Source organism: Schistocerca gregaria, chromosome 11 (genome assembly GCF_023897955.1).
Source record: "Schistocerca gregaria isolate iqSchGreg1 chromosome 11, iqSchGreg1.2, whole genome shotgun sequence".
Classification (NCBI taxonomy): Eukaryota; Metazoa; Arthropoda; class Insecta; order Orthoptera; family Acrididae; genus Schistocerca; species Schistocerca gregaria.
Genome location: NC_064930.1, coordinates 6,045,016 through 6,064,434, shown reverse-complemented (window position 1 = coordinate 6,064,434; position 19,419 = coordinate 6,045,016). Strand labels below are relative to the sequence as shown.

At 49.5% G+C, this 19,419-nt stretch overlaps 4 non-coding genes across 4 annotated transcripts; all 4 read left to right on the top strand.

Annotated features, from left to right (window-relative positions):
* The first annotated feature begins 2,117 nt into the window (after nt 1-2,117).
* Trnaa-agc (transfer RNA alanine (anticodon AGC)) lies at nt 2,118-2,191 on the top strand. The gene has a single exon. It is a non-coding gene; the product is annotated as a tRNA-Ala (tRNA).
* Nucleotides 2,192-3,681: 1,490 nt separating this feature from the next.
* Nucleotides 3,682-3,755, top strand: Trnaa-agc (transfer RNA alanine (anticodon AGC)). The gene has a single exon. It is a non-coding gene; the product is annotated as a tRNA-Ala (tRNA).
* Nucleotides 3,756-6,810: 3,055 nt separating this feature from the next.
* Nucleotides 6,811-6,884, top strand: Trnaa-agc (transfer RNA alanine (anticodon AGC)). Its single transcript has one exon. It is a non-coding gene; the product is annotated as a tRNA-Ala (tRNA).
* Nucleotides 6,885-14,626: 7,742 nt separating this feature from the next.
* On the top strand, nt 14,627-14,700 carry Trnaa-agc (transfer RNA alanine (anticodon AGC)). The gene has a single exon. It is a non-coding gene; the product is annotated as a tRNA-Ala (tRNA).
* Nucleotides 14,701-19,419: the final 4,719 nt, after the last annotated feature.

Below are 19,419 nucleotides of genomic sequence, written 5' to 3'. Positions count from 1 at the left end.
CGTGCACATCAGAGTCGCAAAGAATGGAGAATAGCCAGGCTTGGTCGTGTGTGCAGCCGTAGCTCAGTTGGCAGATCGTTCGCTTAGTGTGTGAAAGGTCTCGGATTCAATCCCCGGCTCCTCCATGTTTTGTGGTCAGTGCATGGTGAGTGTTGGTCGCGGCGAACATAAAGGCACGCAAGAAGTTGCAAAACCAGCGTCACAGACTGATATGATGTATACTGTCATCAGGAGAGCCAGATGTAAGTGTGGGGACCGGCTGTTATCGAGGTGTTATCGAGTGCAGATCTGTCTTAGGTATCACGGCATAACGTCATTGAAGTCTAGAGAGTGGACAACACGTTCGTCTTACTCAGAGCGGTGTCCGAACTCTATTTTCGACGTTATGCGTGCCACTTTCATTGTGGCCGACTACGATTCGATACAGAATGCACGAAACCTGAAAGACACCCTCACTGATACATAGAAAGTGTCGTTTGTCTGCGGAATAATGGGAGTGCAAGGGTCTGTGACGTTGATATGGCTGTATGTAGCACTATTAGTCAACGGGGGGGTGGGCGTAGCTCAGATGGTATAGCGCTCGCTTAGCATGCGAGAAGTACTGGGATCGATACCCAGCGCCTCCAGAATTTTTAACACACCTACAAGCGCACCTTGCCATGCAAGTGGAATAATTCCCTACCAGCAGAGGTGTCTAGGCAGATACAAGCGAACGATTAGCAACCACAATTGTCAAGCGTGCTTTTATTCGTGCGCAGGAAGCACCCTCCTCCCACACCTACACTTAATTAAGAAACAGTACAAATGTTCCCATAAGATTCTCAAGCCTACGTCGGAAAGATCTGCCTTGCGCCGAGTTCACGTAAATCCCACTGCACGTTCCCATTCTTTGCGTGCAGTCGGCTGCTACTGGTGTTGCTGGTTGTGACTGCTGATAACAGATGCCGTAGCAATCAATTCATGGAGTGAGTTGTATGTTTTGCGATAGTCTGTCTCTGACAAGCAAGCACAGGTGATATAGGTGCGAACACAGGAAGCTTGCAGCCCCTCGTTGCCTGCAGACACAGAGCAGCCACACTAGGAGAGCGGCCTAAGCCGTAGGCGAAATGTGCTCATTCGCTTTGGCGCGACGTCGAACTATAAATAAGGCTGTCACTAGCGTGAGCGTCGTGTAAAGTCGGAAAAGTCGGCTGCAGGGGTGATTGCCAAGTTTGGGCAGCGTTTCGTAGTATATCAGTGCAATGAAGACGTGTCCCAGTGTTTCGCAGTTGGACGACAAGAGTTTTACACAGTAGCAAAGAGCGAGGCACTGAGTTGGCATGAACAATGGAGAGCACAATGGGGCTCGAGATGTGCTTGTTACCTCAGGTGCTGTGTGATTGTCGACAAGGAGTGAAATGGACCAATTAGTGACCGCCCTTTCAATTTAAGACGTTAAAAACAGACGGAATTTGCATTCGTAATACCAGAGCATCGGAACTACTTGGAACTCTTGTGTATATGAACGTGTCCGCGCCTTTGTACTCTGGTACCTTCGCCGCTACAAACCAACCAACCATCGTGCCCGTGCACATCAGAGTCGCAAAGAATGGAGAATAGCCAGGCTTGGTCGTGTGTGCAGCCGTAGCTCAGTTGGCAGATCGTTCGCTTAGCGTGTGAAAGGTCTCAGGTTCAATCCCCGGCTCCTCCATGTTTTGTGGTCAGTGCATGGTAAGTGTTGGTCGCGGCGAACATAAAGGCACGCAAGAAGTTGCAAAACCAGCGTCACAGACTGATATGATGTATACTGTCATCAGGAGAGCCAGATGTAAGTGTGGGGACCGGCTGTTATCGAGGTGTTATCGAGTGCAGATCTGTCTTAGGTATCACGGCATAACGTCATTGAAGTCTAGAGAGTGGACAACACGTTCGTCTTACTCAGAGCGGTGTCCGAACTCTATTTTCGACGTTATGCGTGCCACTTTCATTGTGGCCGACTACGATTCGAAACAGAATGCACGAAACCTGAAAGACACCCTCACTGATACATAGAAAGTGTCGTTTGTCTGCGGAATAATGGGAGTGCAAGGGTCTGTGACGTTGATATGGCTGTATGTAGCACTATTAGTCAACGGGGGGGTGGGCGTAGCTCAGATGGTAGAGCGCTCGCTTAGCGTGCGAGAGGTACTGGGATCGATACCCAGCGCCTCCAGAATTTTTAACACACCTACAAGCGCACCTTGCCATGCAAGTGGAATAATTCCCAACCAGCAGAGGTGTCTAGGCAGATACAAGCGAACGATTAGCAACCACATTTGGCAAGCGTGCTTTTATTCGTGCGCAGGAAGCACCCTCCTCCCACACCTACACTTAATTAAGAAACAGTACAAATGTTCCCATAAGATTCTCAAGCCTACGTCGGAAAGATCTGCCTTGCGCCGAGTTCACGTAAATCCCACTGCACGTTCCCATTCTTTGCGTGCAGTCGGCTGCTACTGGTGTTGCTGGTTGTGACTGCTGATAACAGATGCCGTAGCAATCAATTCATGGAGTGAGTTGTATGTTTTGCGATAGTCTGTCTCTGACAAGCAAGCACAGGTGATATAGGTGCGAACACAGGAAGCTTGCAGCCCCTCGTTGCCTGCAGACACAGAGCAGCCACACTAGGAGAGCGGCCTAAGCCGTAGGCGAAATGTGCTCATTCGCTTTGGCGCGACGTCGAACTATAAATAAGGCTGTCACTAGCGTGAGCGTCGTGTAAAGTCGGAAAAGTCCGCTGCAGGGGTGATTGCCAAGTTTGGGCAGCGTTTCGTAGTATATCAGTGCAATGATGACGTGTCCCAGTGTTTCGCAGTTGGACGACAAGAGTTTTACACAGTAGCAAAGGGCGAGGCACTGAGTTGGCATGAACAATGGAGAGCACAATGGGGCTCGAGATGTGCTTGTTACCTCAGGTGCTGTGTGATTGTCGACAAGGAGTGAAATGGACCAATTTGTGAGCGCCCTTTCAATTTAAGACGTTAAAAACAGACGGAATTTGCATTCGTAATACCAGAGCATCGGAACTACTTGGAACTCTTGTGTATATGAACGTGTCCGCGCCTTTGTACTCTGGTACCTTCGCCGCTACAAACCAACCAACCATCGTGCCCGTGCACATCAGAGTCGCAAAGAATGGAGAATAGCCAGGCTTGGTCGTGCGTGCAGCCGTAGCTCAGTTAGCAGATCGTTCGCTTAGCGTGTGAAAGGTCTCGGGTTCAATCCCCGGCTCCTCCATGTTTTGTGGTCAGTGCATGGTAAGTGTTGGTAGCGGCGAACATAAAGGCACGCAAGAAGTTGCAAAACCAGCGTCACAGACTGATATGATGTATACTGTCATCAGGAGAGCCAGATGTAAGTGTGGGGACCGGCTGTTATCGAGGTGTTATCGAGTGCAGATCTGTCTTAGGTATCACGGCATAACGTCATTGAAGTCTAGAGAGTGGACAACACGTTCGTCTTACTCAGAGCGGTGTCCGAACTCTATTTTCGACGTTATGCGTGCCACTTTCATTGTGGCCGACTACGATTCGATACAGAATGCACGAAACCTGAAAGACACCCTCACTGATACATAGAAAGTGTCGTTTGTCTGCGGAATAATGGGAGTGCAAGGGTCTGTGACGTTGATATGGCTGTATGTAGCACTATTAGTCAATGGAGGGTGGGCGTAGCTCAGATGGTAGAGCGCTCGCTTAGCGTGCGAGAGGTACTGGGATCGATACCCAGCGCCTCCAGAATTTTTAACACACCTACAAGCGCACCTTGCCATGCAAGTGGAATAATTCCCAACCAGCAGAGGTGTCTAGGCAGATACAAGCGAACGATTAGCAACCACAATTGGCAAGCGTGCTTTTATTCGTGCGCAGGAAGCACCCTCCTCCCACACCTACACTTAATTAAGAAACAGTACAAATGTTCCCATAAGATTCTCAAGCCTACGTCGGAAAGATCTGCCTTGCGCCGAGTTCACGTAAATCCCACTGCACGTTCCCATTCTTTGCGTGCAGTCGGCTGCTACTGGTGTTGCTGGTTGTGACTGCTGATAACAGATGCCGTAGCAATCAATTCATGGAGTGAGTTGTATGTTTTGCGATAGTCTGTCTCTGACAAGCAAGCACAGGTGATATAGGTGCGAACACAGGAAGCTTGCAGCCCCTCGTTGCCTGCAGACACAGAGAAGCCACACTAGGAGAGCGGCCTAAGCCGTAGGCGAAATGTGCTCATTCGCTTTGGCGCGACGTCGAACTATAAATAAGGCTGTCACTAGCGTGAGCGTCGTGTAAAGTCGGAAAAGTCGGCTGCAGGGGTGATTGCCAAGTTTGGGCAGCGTTTCGTAGTATATCAGTGCAATGAAGACGTGTCCCAGTGTTTCGCAGTTGGACGACAAGAGTTTTACACAGTAGCAAAGAGCGAGGCACTGAGTTGGCATGAACAATGGAGAGCACAATGGGGCTCGAGATGTGCTTGTTACCTCAGGTGCTGTGTGATTGTCGACAAGGAGTGAAATGGACCAATTTGTGACCGCCCTTTCAATTTAAGACGTTAAAAACAGACGGCATTTGCATTCGTAATACCAGAGCATCGGAACTACTTGGAACTCTTGTGCATATGAACGTGTCCGCGCCTTTGTACTCTGGTACCTTCGCCGCTACAAACCAACCAACCATCGTGCCCGTGCACATCAGAGTCGCAAAGAATGGAGAACAGCCAGGCTTGGTCGTGTGTGCAGCCGTAGCTCAGTTGGCAGATCGTTCGCTTAGCGTGTGAAAGGTCTCGGGTTCAATCCCCGGCTCCTCCATGTTTTGTGGTCAGTGCATGGTAAGTGTTGGTCGCGGCGAACATAAAGGAACGCAAGAAGTTGCAAAACCAGCGTCACAGACTGATATGACGTATACTGTCATCAGGAGAGCCAGATGTAAGTGTGGGGACCGGCTGTTATCGAGGTGTTATCGAGTGCAGATCTGTCTTAGGTATCACGGCATAACGTCATTGAAGTCTAGAGAGTGGACAACACGTTCGTCTTACTCAGAGCGGTGTCCGAACTCTATTTTCGACGTTATGCGTGCCACTTTCATTGTGGCCGACTACGATTCGATAGAGAATGCACGAAACCTGAAAGACACCGTCACTGATACATAGAAAGTGTCGTTTGACTGCGGAATAATGGGAGTGCAAGGGTCTGTGACGTTGATATGGCTGTATGCAGCACGATTAGTCAACGGGGTGGTGGGCGTAGCTCAGATGGTACAGCGCTCGCTTAGCGTGCGAGAGGTACTGGGATCGATACCCAGCGCCTCCAGAATTTTTAACACACCTACAAGCGCACCTTGCCATGCAAGTGGAATAATTCCCTACCAGCAGAGGTGTCTAGGCAGATACAAGCGAACGATTAGCAACCACAATTGTCAAGCGTGCTTTTATTCGTGCGCAGGAAGCACCCTCCTCCCACACCTACACTTAATTAAGAAACAGTACAAATGTTCCCATAAGATTCTCAAGCCTACGTCGGAAAGATCTGCCTTGCGCCGAGTTCACGTAAATCCCATTGCACGTTCCCATTCTTTGCGTGCAGTCGGCTGCTACTGGTGTTGCTGGTTGTGACTGCTGATAACAGATGCCGTAGCAATCAATTGATGGAGTGAGTTGTATGTTTTGCGATAGTCTGTCTCTGACAAGCAAGCACAGGTGATATAGGTGCGAACACAGGAAGCTTGCAGCCCCTCGTTGCCTGCAGACACAGAGCAGCCACACTAGGAGAGCGGCCTAAGCCGTAGGCGAAATGTGCTCATTCGCTTTGGCGCGACGTCGAACTATAAATAAGGCTGTCACTAGCGTGAGCGTCGTGTAAAGTCGGAAAAGTCCGCTGCAGGGGTGATTGCCAAGTTTGGGCAGCGTTTCGTAGTATATCAGTGCAATGATGACGTGTCCCAGTGTTTCGCAGTTGGACGACAAGTGTTTTACACAGTAGCAAAGAGCGAGGCACTGAGTTGGCATGAACAATGGAGAGCACAATGGGGCTCGAGATGTGCTTGTTACCTCAGGTGCTGTGTGATTGTCGACAAGGAGTGAAATGGACCAATTACTGACCGCCCTTTCAATTTAAGACGTTAAAAACAGACGGAATTTGCATTCGTAATACCAGAGCATCGGAACTACTTGGAACTCTTGTGTATATGAACGTGTCCGCGCCTTTGTACTCTGGTACCTTCGCCGCTACAAACCAACCAACCATCGTGCCCGTGCACATCAGAGTCGCAAAGAATGGAGAATAGCCAGGCTTGGTCGTGTGTGCTGCCGTAGCTCAGTTAGCAGATCGTTCGCTTAGCGTGTGAAAGGTCTCGGGTTCAATCCCCGGCTCCTCCATGTTTTGTGGTCAGTGCATGGTAAGTGTTGGTAGCGGCGAACATAAAGGCACGCAAGAAGTTGCAAAACCAGCGTCACAGACTGATATGATGTATACTGTCATCAGGAGAGCCAGATGTAAGTGTGGGGACCGGCTGTTATCGAGGTGTTATCGAGTGCAGATCTGTCTTAGGTATCACGGCATAACGTCATTGAAGTCTAGAGAGTGGACAACACGTTCGTCTTACTCAGAGCGGTGTCCGAACTCTATTTTCGACGTTATGCGTGCCACTTTCATTGTGGCCGACTACGATTCGATACAGAATGCACGAAACCTGAAAGACACCCTCACTGATACATAGAAACTGTCGTTTGTCTGCGGAATAATGGGAGTGCAAGGGTCTGTGACGTTGATATGGCTGTATGTAGCACTATTAGTCAATGGAGGGTGGGCGTAGCTCAGATGGTAGAGCGCTCGCTTAGCGTGCGAGAGGTACTGGGATCGATACCCAGCGCCTCCAGAATTTTTAACACACCTACAAGCGCACCTTGCCATGCAAGTGGAATAATTCCCAACCAGCAGAGGTGTCTAGGCAGATACAAGCGAACGATTAGCAACCACAATTGGCAAGCGTGCTTTTATTCGTGCGCAGGAAGCACCCTCCTCCCACACCTACACTTAATTAAGAAACAGTACAAATGTTCCCATAAGATTCTCAAGCCTACGTCGGAAAGATCTGCCTTGCGCCGAGTTCACGTAAATCCCACTGCACGTTCCCATTCTTTGCGTGCAGTCGGCTGATACTGGTGTTGCTGGTTGTGACTGCTGATAACAGATGCCGTAGCAATCAATTCATGGAGTGAGTTGTATGTTTTGCGATAGTCTGTCTCTGACAAGCAAGCACAGGTGATATAGGTGCGAACACAGGAAGCTTGCAGCCCCTCGTTGCCTGCAGACACAGAGCAGCCGCACTAGGAGAGCGGCCTAAGCCGTAGGCGAAATGTGCTCATTCGCTTTGGCGCGACGTCGAACTATAAATAAGGCTGTCACTAGCGTGAGCGTCGTGTAAAGTCGGAAAAGTCGGCTGCAGGGGTGATTGCCAAGTTTGGGCAGCGTTTCGTAGTATATCAGTGCAATGAAGACGTGTCCCAGTGTTTCGCAGTTGGACGACAAGAGTTTTACACAGTAGCAAAGAGCGAGGCACTGAGTTGGCATGAACAATGGAGAGCACAATGGGGCTCGAGATGTGCTTGTTACCTCAGGTGCTGTGTGATTGTCGACAAGGAGTGAAATGGACCAATTAGTGACCGCCCTTTCAATTTGAGACGTAAAAAACAGACGGAATTTGCATTCGTAATACCAGAGCATCGGAACTACTTGGAACCCTTGTGTATATGAACGTGTCCGCGCCTTTGTACTCTGGTACCTTCGCCGCTACAAACCAACCAACCATCGTGCCCTTGCACATCTGAGTCGCAAAGAATGGAGAATAGCCAGGCTTGGTCGTGTGTGCAGCCGTAGCTCAGTTGGCAGATCGTTCGCTTAGCGTGTGAAAGGTCTCGGGTTCAATCCCCGGCTCCTCCATGTTTTGTGGTCAGTGCATGGTAAGTGTTGGTCGCGGCGAACATAAAGGCACGCAAGAAGTTGCAAAACCAGCTTCACAGACTGATATGATGTATACTGTCATCAGGAGAGCCAGATGTAAGTGTGGGGACCGGCTGTTATCGAGGTGTTATCGAGTGCAGATCTGTCTTAGGTATCACGGCATAACGTCATTGAAGTCTAGAGAGTGGACAACACGTTCGTCTTACTCAGAGCGGTGTCCGAACTCTATTTTCGACGTTATGCGTGCCACTTTCATTGTGGCCGACTACGATTCGATACAGAATGCACGAAACCTGAAAGACACCCTCACTGATACATAGAAAGTGTCGTTTGTCTGCGGAATAATGGGAGTGCAAGGGTCTGTGACGTTGATATGGCTGTATGTAGCACTATTAGTCAACGGGGGGGTGGGCGTAGCTCAGATGGCAGAGCGCTCGCTTAGCGTGCGAGAGGTACTGGGATCGATACCCAGCGCCTCCAGAATTTTTAACACACCTACAAGCGCCCCTTGCCATGCAAGTGGAATAATTCCCAACCAGCAGAGGTGTCTAGGCAGATACAAGCGAACGATTAGCAACCACAATTGTCAAGCGTGCTTTTATTCGTGCGCAGGAAGCACCCTCCTCCCACACCTACACTTAATTAAGAAACAGTACAAATGTTCCCATAAGATTCTCAAGCCTACGTCGGAAAGATCTGCCTTGCGCCGAGTTCACGTAAATCCCATTGCACGTTCCCATTCTTTGCGTGCAGTCGGCTGCTACTGGTGTTGCTGGTTGTGACTGCTGATAACAGATGCCGTAGCAATCAATTGATGGAGTGAGTTGTATGTTTTGCGATAGTCTGTCTCTGACAAGCAAGCACAGGTGATATAGGTGCGAACACAGGAAGCTTGCAGCCCCTCGTTGCCTGCAGACACAGAGCAGCCACACTAGGAGAGCGGCCTAAGCCGTAGGCGAAATGTGCTCATTCGCTTTGGCGCGACGTCGAACTATAAATAAGGCTGTCACTAGCGTGAGCGTCGTGTAAAGTCGGAAAAGTCGGCTGCAGGGGTGATTGCCAAGTTTGGGCAGCGTTTCGTAGTATATCAGTGCAATGAAGACGTGTCCCAGTGTTTCGCAGTTGGACGACAAGTGTTTTACACAGTAGCAAAGAGCGAGGCACTGAGTTGGCATGAACAATGGAGAGCACAATGGGGCTCGAGATGTGCTTGTTACCTCAGGTGCTGTGTGATTGTCGACAAGGAGTGAAATGGACCAATTTGTGACCGCCCTTTCAATTTAAGACGTTAAAAACAGACGGAATTTGCATTCGTAATACCAGAGCATCGGAACTACTTGGAACTCTTGTGTATATGAACGTGTCCGCGCCTTTGTACTCTGGTACCTTCGCCGCTACAAACCAACCAACCATCGTGCCCGTGCACATCAGAGTCGCAAAGAATGTAGAATAGCCAGGCTTGGTCGTGTGTGCAGCCGTAGCTCAGTTAGCAGATCGTTCGCTTAGCGTGTGAAAGGTCTCGGGTTCAATCCCCAGCTCCTCCATGTTTTGTGGTCAGTGCATGGTAAGTCTTGGTAGCGGCGAACATAAAGGCACGCAAGAAGTTGCAAAACCAGCGTCACAGACTGATATGATGTATACTGTCATCAGGAGAGCCAGATGTAAGTGTGGGGACCGGCTGTTATCGAGGTGTTATCGAGTGCAGATCTGTCTTAGGTATCACGGCATAACGTCATTGAAGTCTAGAGAGTGGACAACACGTTCGTCTTACTCAGAGCGGTGTCCGAACTCTATTTTCGACGTTATGCGTGCCACTTTCATTGTGGCCGACTACGATTCGATACAGAATGCACGAAACCTGAAAGACACCCTCACTGATACATAGAAAGTGTCGTTTGTCTGCGGAATAATGGGAGTGCAAGGGTCTGTGACGTTGATATGGCTGTATGTAGCACTATTAGTCAACGGGGGGGTGGGCGTAGCTCAGATGGCAGAGCGCTCGCTTAGCGTGCGAGAGGTACTGGGATCGATACCCAGCGCCTCCAGAATTTTTAACACACCTACAAGCGCCCCTTGCCATGCAAGTGGAATAATTCCCAACCAGCAGAGGTGTCTAGGCAGATACAAGCGAACGATTAGCAACCACAATTGTCAAGCGTGCTTTTATTCGTGCGCAGGAAGCACCCTCCTCCCACACCTACACTTAATTAAGAAACTGTACAAATGTTCCCATAAGATTCTCAAGCCTACGTCGGAAAGATCTGCCTTGCGCCGAGTTCACGTAAATCCCATTGCACGTTCCCATTCTTTGCGTGCAGTCGGCTGCTACTGGTGTTGCTGGTTGTGACTGCTGATAACAGATGCCGTAGCAATCAATTCATGGAGTGAGTTGTATGTTTTGCGATAGTCTGTCTCTGACAAGCAAGCACAGGTTATATAGGTGCGAACACAGGAAGCTTGCAGCCCCTCGTTGCCTGCAGACACAGAGCAGCCACACTAGGAGAGCGGCCTAAGCCGTAGGCGAAATGTGCTCATTCGCTTTGACGCGACGTCGAACTATAAATAAGGCTGTCACTAGCGTGAGCGTCGTGTAAAGTCGGAAAAGTCGGCTGCAGGGGTGATTGCCAAGTTTGGGCAGCGTTTCGTAGTATATCAGTGCAATGAAGGCGTGTCCCAGTGTTTCGCAGTTGGACGACAAGAGTTTTACACAGTAGCAAAGAGCGAGGCACTGAGTTGGCATGAACAATGGAGAGCACAATGGGGCTCGAGATGTGCTTGTTACCTCAGGTGCTGTGTGATTGTCGACAAGGAGTGAAATGGACCAATTTGTGACCGCCCTTTCAATTTAAGACGTTAAAAACAGACGGAATTTGCATTCGTAATACCAGAGCATCGGAACTACTTGGAACTCTTGTGTATATGAACGTGTCCGCGCCTTTGTACTCTGGTACGTTCGCCGCTTCAAACCAACCAACCATCGTGCCCGTGCACATCTGAGACGCAAAGAATGTAGAATAGCCAGGCTTGGTCGTGTGTGCAGCCGTAGCTCAGTTGGCAGATCGTTCGCTTAGCGTGTGAAAGGTCTCGGGTTGAAGACCCGGCTCCTCCATGTTTTGTGGTCAGTGCATGGTAAGTGTTGGTCGCGGCGAACATAAAGGCACGCAAGAAGTTGCAAAACCAGCGTCACAGACTGATATGATGTATACTGTCATCAGGAGAGCCAGATGTAAGTGTGGGGACCGGCTGTTATCGAGGTGTTATCGAGTGCAGATCTGTCTTAGGTATCACGGCATAACGTCATTGAAGTCTAGAGAGTGGACAACACGTTCGTCTTACTCATAGCGGTGTCCGAACTCTATTTTCGACGTTATGCGTGCCACTTTCATTGTGGCCGACTACGATTCGATACAGAATGCACGAAACCTGAAAGACACCCTCACTGATACATAGAAAGTGTCGTTTGTCTGCGGAATAATGGGAGTGCAAGGGTCTGTGACGTTGATATGGCTGTATGTAGCACTATTAGTCAACGGGGGGGTGGGCGTAGCTCAGATGGCAGAGCGCTCGCTTAGCGTGCGAGAGGTACTGGGATCGATACCCAGCGCCTCCAGAATTTTTAACACACCTACAAGCGCCCCTTGCCATGCAAGTGGAATAATTCCCAACCAGCAGAGGTGTCTAGGCAGATACAAGCGAACGATTAGCAACCACAATTGTCAAGCGTGCTTTTATTCGTGCGCAGGAAGAACCCTCCTCCCACACCTACACTTAATTAAGAAACAGTACAAATGTTCCCATAAGATTCTCAAGCCTACGTCGGAAAGATCTGCCTTGCGCCGAGTTCACGTAAATCCCATTGCACGTTCCCATTCTTTGCGTGCAGTCGGCTGCTACTGGTGTTGCTGGTTGTGACTGCTGATAACAGATGCCGTAGCAATCAATTCATGGAGTGAGTTGTATGTTTTGCGATAGTCTGTCTCTGACAAGCAAGCACAGGTGATATAGGTGCGAACACAGGAAGCTTGCAGCCCCTCGTTGCCTGCAGACACAGAGCAGCCACACTAGGAGAGCGGCCTAAGCCGTAGGCGAAATGTGCTCATTCGCTTTGACGCGACGTCGAACTATAAATAAGGCTGTCACTAGCGTGAGCGTCGTGTAAAGTCGGAAAATTCGGCTGCAGGGGTGATTGCCAAGTTTGGGCAGCGTTTCGTAGTATATCAGTGCAATGAAGGCGTGTCCCAGTGTTTCGCAGTTGGACGACAAGAGTTTTACACAGTAGCAAAGAGCGAGGCACTGAGTTGGCATGAACAATGGAGAGCACAATGGGGCTCGAGATGTGCTTGTTACCTCAGGTGCTGTGTGATTGTCGACAAGGAGTGAAATGGACCAATTTGTGACCGCCCTTTCAATTTAAGACGTTAAAAACAGACGGAATTTGCATTCGTAATACCAGAGCATCGGAACTACTTGGAACTCTTGTGTATATGAACGTGTCCGCGCCTTTGTACGCTGGTACGTTCGCCGCTTCAAACCAACCAACCATCGTGCCCGTGCACATCTGAGATGCAAAGAATGTAGAATAGCCAGGTTTGGTCGTGTGTGCAGCCGTAGCTCAGTTGGCAGATCGTTCGCTTAGCGTGTGAAAGGTCTCGGGTTCAATCCCCGGCTCCTCCATGTTTTGTGGTCAGTGCATGGTAAGTGTTGGTCGCGGCGAACATAAAGGCACGCAAGAAGTTGCAAAACCAGCGTCACAGACTGATATGATGTATACTGTCATCAGGAGAGCCAGATGTAAGTGTGGGGACCGGCTGTTATCGAGGTGTTATCGAGTGCAGATCTGTCTTAGGTATCACGGTATAACGTCATTGAAGTCTAGAGAGTGGACAACACGTTCGTCTTACTCAGAGCGGTGTCCGAACTCTATTTTCGACGTTATGCGTGCCACTTTCATTGTGGCCGACTACGATTCGATACAGAATGCACGAAACCTGAAAGACACCCTCACTGATACATAGAAAGTGTCGTTTGTCTGCGGAATAATGGGAGTGCAAGGGTCTGTGACGTTGATATGGCTGTATGTAGCACTATTAGTCAACGGGGGGGTGGGCGTAGCTCAGATGGCAGAGCGCTCGTTTAGCGTGCGAGAGGTACTGGGATCGATACCAAGCGCCTCCAGAATTTTTAACACACCTACAAGCGCCCCTTGCCATGCAAGTGGAATAATTCCCAACCAGCAGAGGTGTCTAGGCAGATGCAAGCGAACGATTAGCAACCACAATTGTCAAGCGTGCTTTTATTCGTGCGCAGGAAGCACCCTCCTCCCACACCTACACTTAATTAAGAAACAGAACAAATGTTCCCATAAGATTCTCAAGCCTTCGTCGGAAAGATCTGCCTTGCGCCGAGTTCACGTAAATCCCACTGCACGTTCCCATTCTTTGCGTGCAGTCGGCTGCTGCTGGTGTTGCTGGTTGTGACTGCTGATAACAGATGCCGTAGCAATCAATTCATGGAGTGAGTTGTATGTTTTGCGATAGTCTGTCTCTGACAAGCAAGCACAGGTGATATAGGTGCGAACACAGGAAGCTTGCAGCCCCTCGTTGCCTGCAGACACAGAGCAGCCACACTAGGAGAACGGCCTAAGCCGTAGGCGAAATGTGCTCATTCGCTTTGGCGCGACGTCGAACTATAAATAAGGCTGTCACTAGCGTGAGCGTCGTGTAAAGTCGGAAAAGTCGGCTGCAGGGGTGATTGCCAAGTTTGGGCAGCGTTTCGTAGTATATCAGTGCAATGAAGACGTGTCCCAGTGTTTCGCAGTTGGACGACAAGAGTTTTACACAGTAACAAAGAGCGAGGCACTGAGTTGGCATGAACAATGGAGAGCACAATGGGGCTCGAGATGTGCTTGTTACCTCAGGTGCTGTGTGATTGTCGACAAGGAGTGAAATGGACCAATTTGTGACCGCCCTTTCAATTCAAAACAGACGGAATTTGCATTCGTAATACCAGAGCATCGAAACTACTTGGAACTCTTGTGTATATGAACGTGTCCGCGCCTTTGTACTCTGGTACCTTCGCCGCTACAAACCAACCAACCATCGTGTCCATGCACATCACACTCGCAAAGAATGGAGAATAGCCAGGCTTGGTCGTGTGTGTAGCCGTAGCTCAGATGGCAGATCGTTCGCTTAGCGTGTGGAAGGTCTCGGGTTCAAGACCCGGCTTCTCCATGTTTTTTGGTCAGTGTATGGTTAGTGTTGGTCGCGGCGAACATAAAGGCACGCAAGAAGTTGCCAAACCAGCGTCACAGACTGATATGATGTATACTGTCATCAGGAGAGCCAGATGTAAGTGTGGGGACCGGCTGTTATCGAGGTGTTATCGAGTGCAGATCTGTCTTAGGTATCACGGCATAACGTCATTGAAGTCTAGAGAGTGGACAACACGTTCGTCTTACTCAGAGCGGTGTCCGAACTCTATTTTCGACGTTATGCGTGCCACTTTCATTGTGGCCGACTGCGATTCGATACAGAATGCACGAAACCTGAAAGACACCCTCACTGATACATAGAAAGTGTCGTTTGTCTGCGGAATAATGGGAGTGCTAGGGTCTGTGACGTTGATATGGCTGTATGTAGCACTATTAGTCAACGGGGGGGTGGGCGTAGCTCAGATGGTAGAGCGCTCGCTTAGCGTGCGAGAGGTACTGGGATCGATACCCAGCGCCTCCAGAAATTTTAACACACCTACAAGCGCACCTTGCCATGCAAGTGGAATAATTCCCAACCAGCAGAGGTGTCTAGGCAGATACAAGCGAACGATTAGCAACCACAATTGTCAAGCGTGCTTTTATTCGTGCGCAGGAAGCACCCTCCTCCCACACCTACACTTAATTAAGAAACAGTACAAATGTTCCCATAAGATTCTCAAGCCTACGTCGGAAAGATCTGCCTTGCGCCGAGTTCACGTAAATCCCACTGCACGTTCCCATTCTTTGCGTGCAGTCGGCTGCTACTGGTGTTGCTGGTTGTGACTGCTGATAACAGATGCCGTAGCAATCAATTCATGGAGTGAGTTGTAAGTTTTGCGATATTCTGTCTCTGACAAGCAAGCACAGGTGATATAGGTGCGAACACAGGAAGCTTGCAGCCCCTCGTTGCCTGCAGACACAGAGCAGCCACACTAGGAGAGCGGCCTAAGCCGTAGGCGAAATGTGCTCATTCGCTTTGGCGCGACGTCGAACTATAAATAAGGCTGTCACTAGCGTGAGCGTCGTGTAAAGTCGGAAAAGTCGGCTGCAGGGGTGATTGCCAAGTTTGGGCAGCGTTTCGTAGTATATCAGTGCAATGAAGACGTGTCCCAGTGTTTCGCAGTTGGACGACAAGAGTTTTACACAGTAGCAAAGAGCGAGGCACTGAGTTGGTATGAACAATGGAGAGCACAATGGGGCTCGAGATGTGCTTGTTACCTCAGGTGCTGTGTGATTGTCGACAAGGAGTGAAATGGACCAATTTGTGACCGCCCTTTCAATTTAAGACGTTAAAAACAGACGGAATTTGCATTCGTAATACCAGAGCATCGGAACTACTTGGAACTCTTGTGTATATGAACGTGTCCGCGCCTTTGTACTCTGGTACCTTCGCCGCTACAAACCAACCAACCATCGTGCCCGTGCACATCAGAGTCGCAAAGAATGGAGAATAGCCAGTCTTGGTCGTGTGTGCAGCCGTAGCTCAGTTGGCAGATCGTTCGCTTAGCGTGTGAAAGGTCTCGGGTTCAATCCCCGGCTCGTCCATGTTTTGTGGTCAGTGCATGGTAAGTGTTGGTCGCGGCGAACATAAAGGCACGCAAGAAGTTGCAAAACCAGCGTCACAGACTGATATGATGTATACTGTCATCAGGAGAGCCAGATGTAAGTGTGGGGACCGGCTGTTATCGAGGTGTTATCGAGTGCAGATCTGTCTTAGGTATCACGGCATAACGTCATTGAAGTCTAGAGAGTGGACAACACGTTCGTCTTACTCAGAGCGGTGTCCGAACTCTATATTCGACGTTATGCGTGCCACTTTCATTGTGGCCGACTACGATTCGATACAGAATGCACGAAACCTGAAAGACACCCTCACTGATACATAGAAAGTGCCGTTTCTCTGCGGAATAATGGGAGTGCAAGGGTCTGTGACGTTGATATGGCTGTATGTAGCACTATTAGTCAACGGGGGGGTGGGCGTAGCTCAGATGGTAGAGCGCTCGCTTAGCGTGCGAGAGGTACTGGGATTGATACCCAGCGCCTCCAGAATTTTTAACACACCTACAAGCGCACCTTGCCATGCAAGTGGAATAATTCCCAACCAGCAGAGGTGTCTAGGCAGATACAAGCGAACGATTAGCAACCACAATTGTCAAGCGTGCTTTTATTCGTGCGCAGGAAGAACCCTCCTCCCACACCTACACTTAATTAAGAAACAGTACAAATGTTCCCATAAGATTCTCAAGCCTACGTCGGAAAGATCTGACTTGCGCCGAGTTCACGTAAATCCCACTGCACGTTCCCATTCTTTGCGTGCAGTCGGCTGCTACTGGTGTTGCTGGTTGTGACTGCTGATAACAGAAGCCGTAGCAATCAATTCATGGAGTGAGTTGTATGTTTTGCGATACTCTGTCTCTGACAAGCAAGCACAGGTGATATAGGTGCGAACACAGGAAGCTTGCAGCCGCTCGTTGCCTGCAGACACAGAGCAGCCACACTAGGAGAACGGCCTAAGCCGTAGGCGAAATGTGCTCATTCGCTTTGGCGTGACGTCGAACTATAAATAAGGCTTTCACTAGCGTGAGCGTTGCGTGAGCGTCGTGTAATGTCGGAAAAGTCGGCTGCAGGGGTGATTGCCAAGTTTGGGCAGCGTTTCGTAGTATATCAGTGCAATGAAGACGTGTCCCAGTGTTTCGCAGTTGGACGACAAGAGTTTTACACAGTAGCAAAGAGCGAGGCACTGAGTTGGCATGAACAATGGAGAGCACAATGGGGCTCGAGATGTGCTTGTTACCTCAGGTGCTGTGTGATTGTCGACAAGGAGTGAAAAGGACCAATTTGTGACCGCCCTTTCAATTCAAAACAGACGGAATTTGCATTCGTAATACCAGAGCATCGAAACTACTTGGAACTCTTGTGTATATGAACGTGTCCGCGCCTTTGTACTCTGGTACCTTCGCCGCTACAAACCAACCAACCATCGTGTCCATGCACATCACACTCGCAAAGAATGGAGAATAGCCAGGCTTGGTCGTGTGTGTAGCCGTAGCTCAGATGGCAGATCGTTCGCTTAGCGTGTGGAAGGTCTCGGGTTCAAGACCCGGCTTCTCCATGTTTTTTGGTCAGTGTATGGTTAGTGTTGGTCGCGGCGAACATAAAGGCACGCAAGAAGTTGCCAAACCAGCGTCACAGACTGATATGATGTATACTGTCATAAGGAAAGCAAGGTGTATGTGTGGGGACCGGCTGTTATCGTGGTGTCATCGAGTGCAGACCTGTCTTAGGTATGACGGCTTAACGTCATTGAAGTCTAGAGAGTGGACAACACGTTCGTCTTACTCAGAGCGGTGTCCGAACTCTATTTTCGACGTTATGCGTGCCACTTTCATTGTGGCCAACTACGATTCGATACAGATTGCACGAAACCTGAAAGACACCCTCACTGATACATAGAGAGTAGTGTTTGTCTGCGGAATATTGGGAGTGCAAGGGTCTGTGACGTTGATATGGCTGTATGTAGCACTACTAGTCAACGGGGGGGTGGGCGTAGCTCAGATGGTAGAGCGCTCGCTTAGTGTGTGAGAGGTACTGGGATCTATACCCAGCGCCTCCAGAACTTTTAACACACCTACATGCGCACCTTGCCATGCAAGTGGAATAATTCCCAACCAGCAGAGGTGTCTAGGCAGATACAAGCGAACGATTAGCATCCACAATTGGCGAGCGTGATTTTATTCGTGCGCAGGAAGCACCCTCCTCCCACAACTACACTTAATTTAGATACAGTTCAAATGTTCCCATAAGATTCTCAAGCCTACGTCGGAAAGATCTGCCTTGCGCCGAGTTCACGTAAATCCCACTGCACGTTCCCATTCTTTGCGTGCAGTCGGCTGCTACTGGTGTTGCTGGTTGTGACTGCTGATAACAGATGCCGTAGCAATCAATTCATGGAGTGAGTTGTATGTTTTGCGATAGTCTGTCTCTGACAAGCAAGCACAGGTGATATAGGTGCGAACACAGGAAGCTTGCAGCCCCTCGCTGCCTGCAGACACAGAGCAGCCACACTAGGAGAGCGGCCTAAGCCCTAGGCGAAATGTGCTCATTCGCTTTGGCGCCATGTGGAACTATAAATAAGGCTGTCACTAGCGTGAGCGTCGTGTGAAGTCGGAAAAGTCGGCTGCATGGGTGATTGCCAAGTTTGGGGAGCGTTTCGTAGTATGATCAGTGCAGTGGAGACGCGGAAACTTGTTGTGTCCCAGTTTTTTGCAGTTGGACGACAAGAGTTTTACACAGTAGCAAAGAGCGAGGCACTGAGTTGGCATGAACAATGGAGAGCACAATGGGGCTCGAGATGTGCTTGTTACCTCAGGTGCTGTGTGATTGTCGACAAGGAGTGAAAAGGACCAATTTCTGAACGCCCTTTCAATTAGAAACAGACGGAATTTGCATTCGTAATACCAGAGCATCGAAACTACTTGGAAATCTTGTGTATATGAACGTGTCCGCGCCTTTGTACTCTGGTACCTTCGCCGCTACAAACCAACCAACCATCATGTCTGTGCACATCAGAGTAGCAAAGAATTGAGAATAGCCAGGCTTAGTCGTGTGTGCAGCCGTAGCTCAGATGGCAGATCGTTCGCTTAGTGTGTGGAAGGTCTCGGGTTCAAGACCCGGCTCCTCCATGTTTTTTGGTCAGTGCATGGTAAGTGTTGGTCGCGGCGAACATAAAGGCACGCAAGAAGTTGCAAAACCAGCGCCACAGACTGATATGATGTATACTGTCATAAGGAGAGCAAGGTGTAAGTGTGGGGACCGGCTGTTGTCGTGGTGTCATCGAGTGCAGACCTGTCTTAGGTATGACGGCTTAACGTCATTGAAGTCTAGAGAGTGTTCAACACGTTCGTCTTACTCAGAGCGGTGTCCGAACTCTATTTTCGACGTTATGCGTGCCACTTTCATTGTGGCCAACAACGATTCGATACAGATTGCACGAAACCTGAAAGACACCCTCACTGATACAAAGAGAGTAGTGTTTGTCTGCGGAATATTGGGAGTGCAAGGGTCTGTGACGTTGATATGGCTGTATGTAGCACTACTAGTCAACGGGAGGGTGGGCGTAGCTCAGATGGTAGAGCGCTCGCTTAGCGTGTGAGAGGTACTGGGATCGATACCGAACGCCTCCAGAATTTTTAACACACCT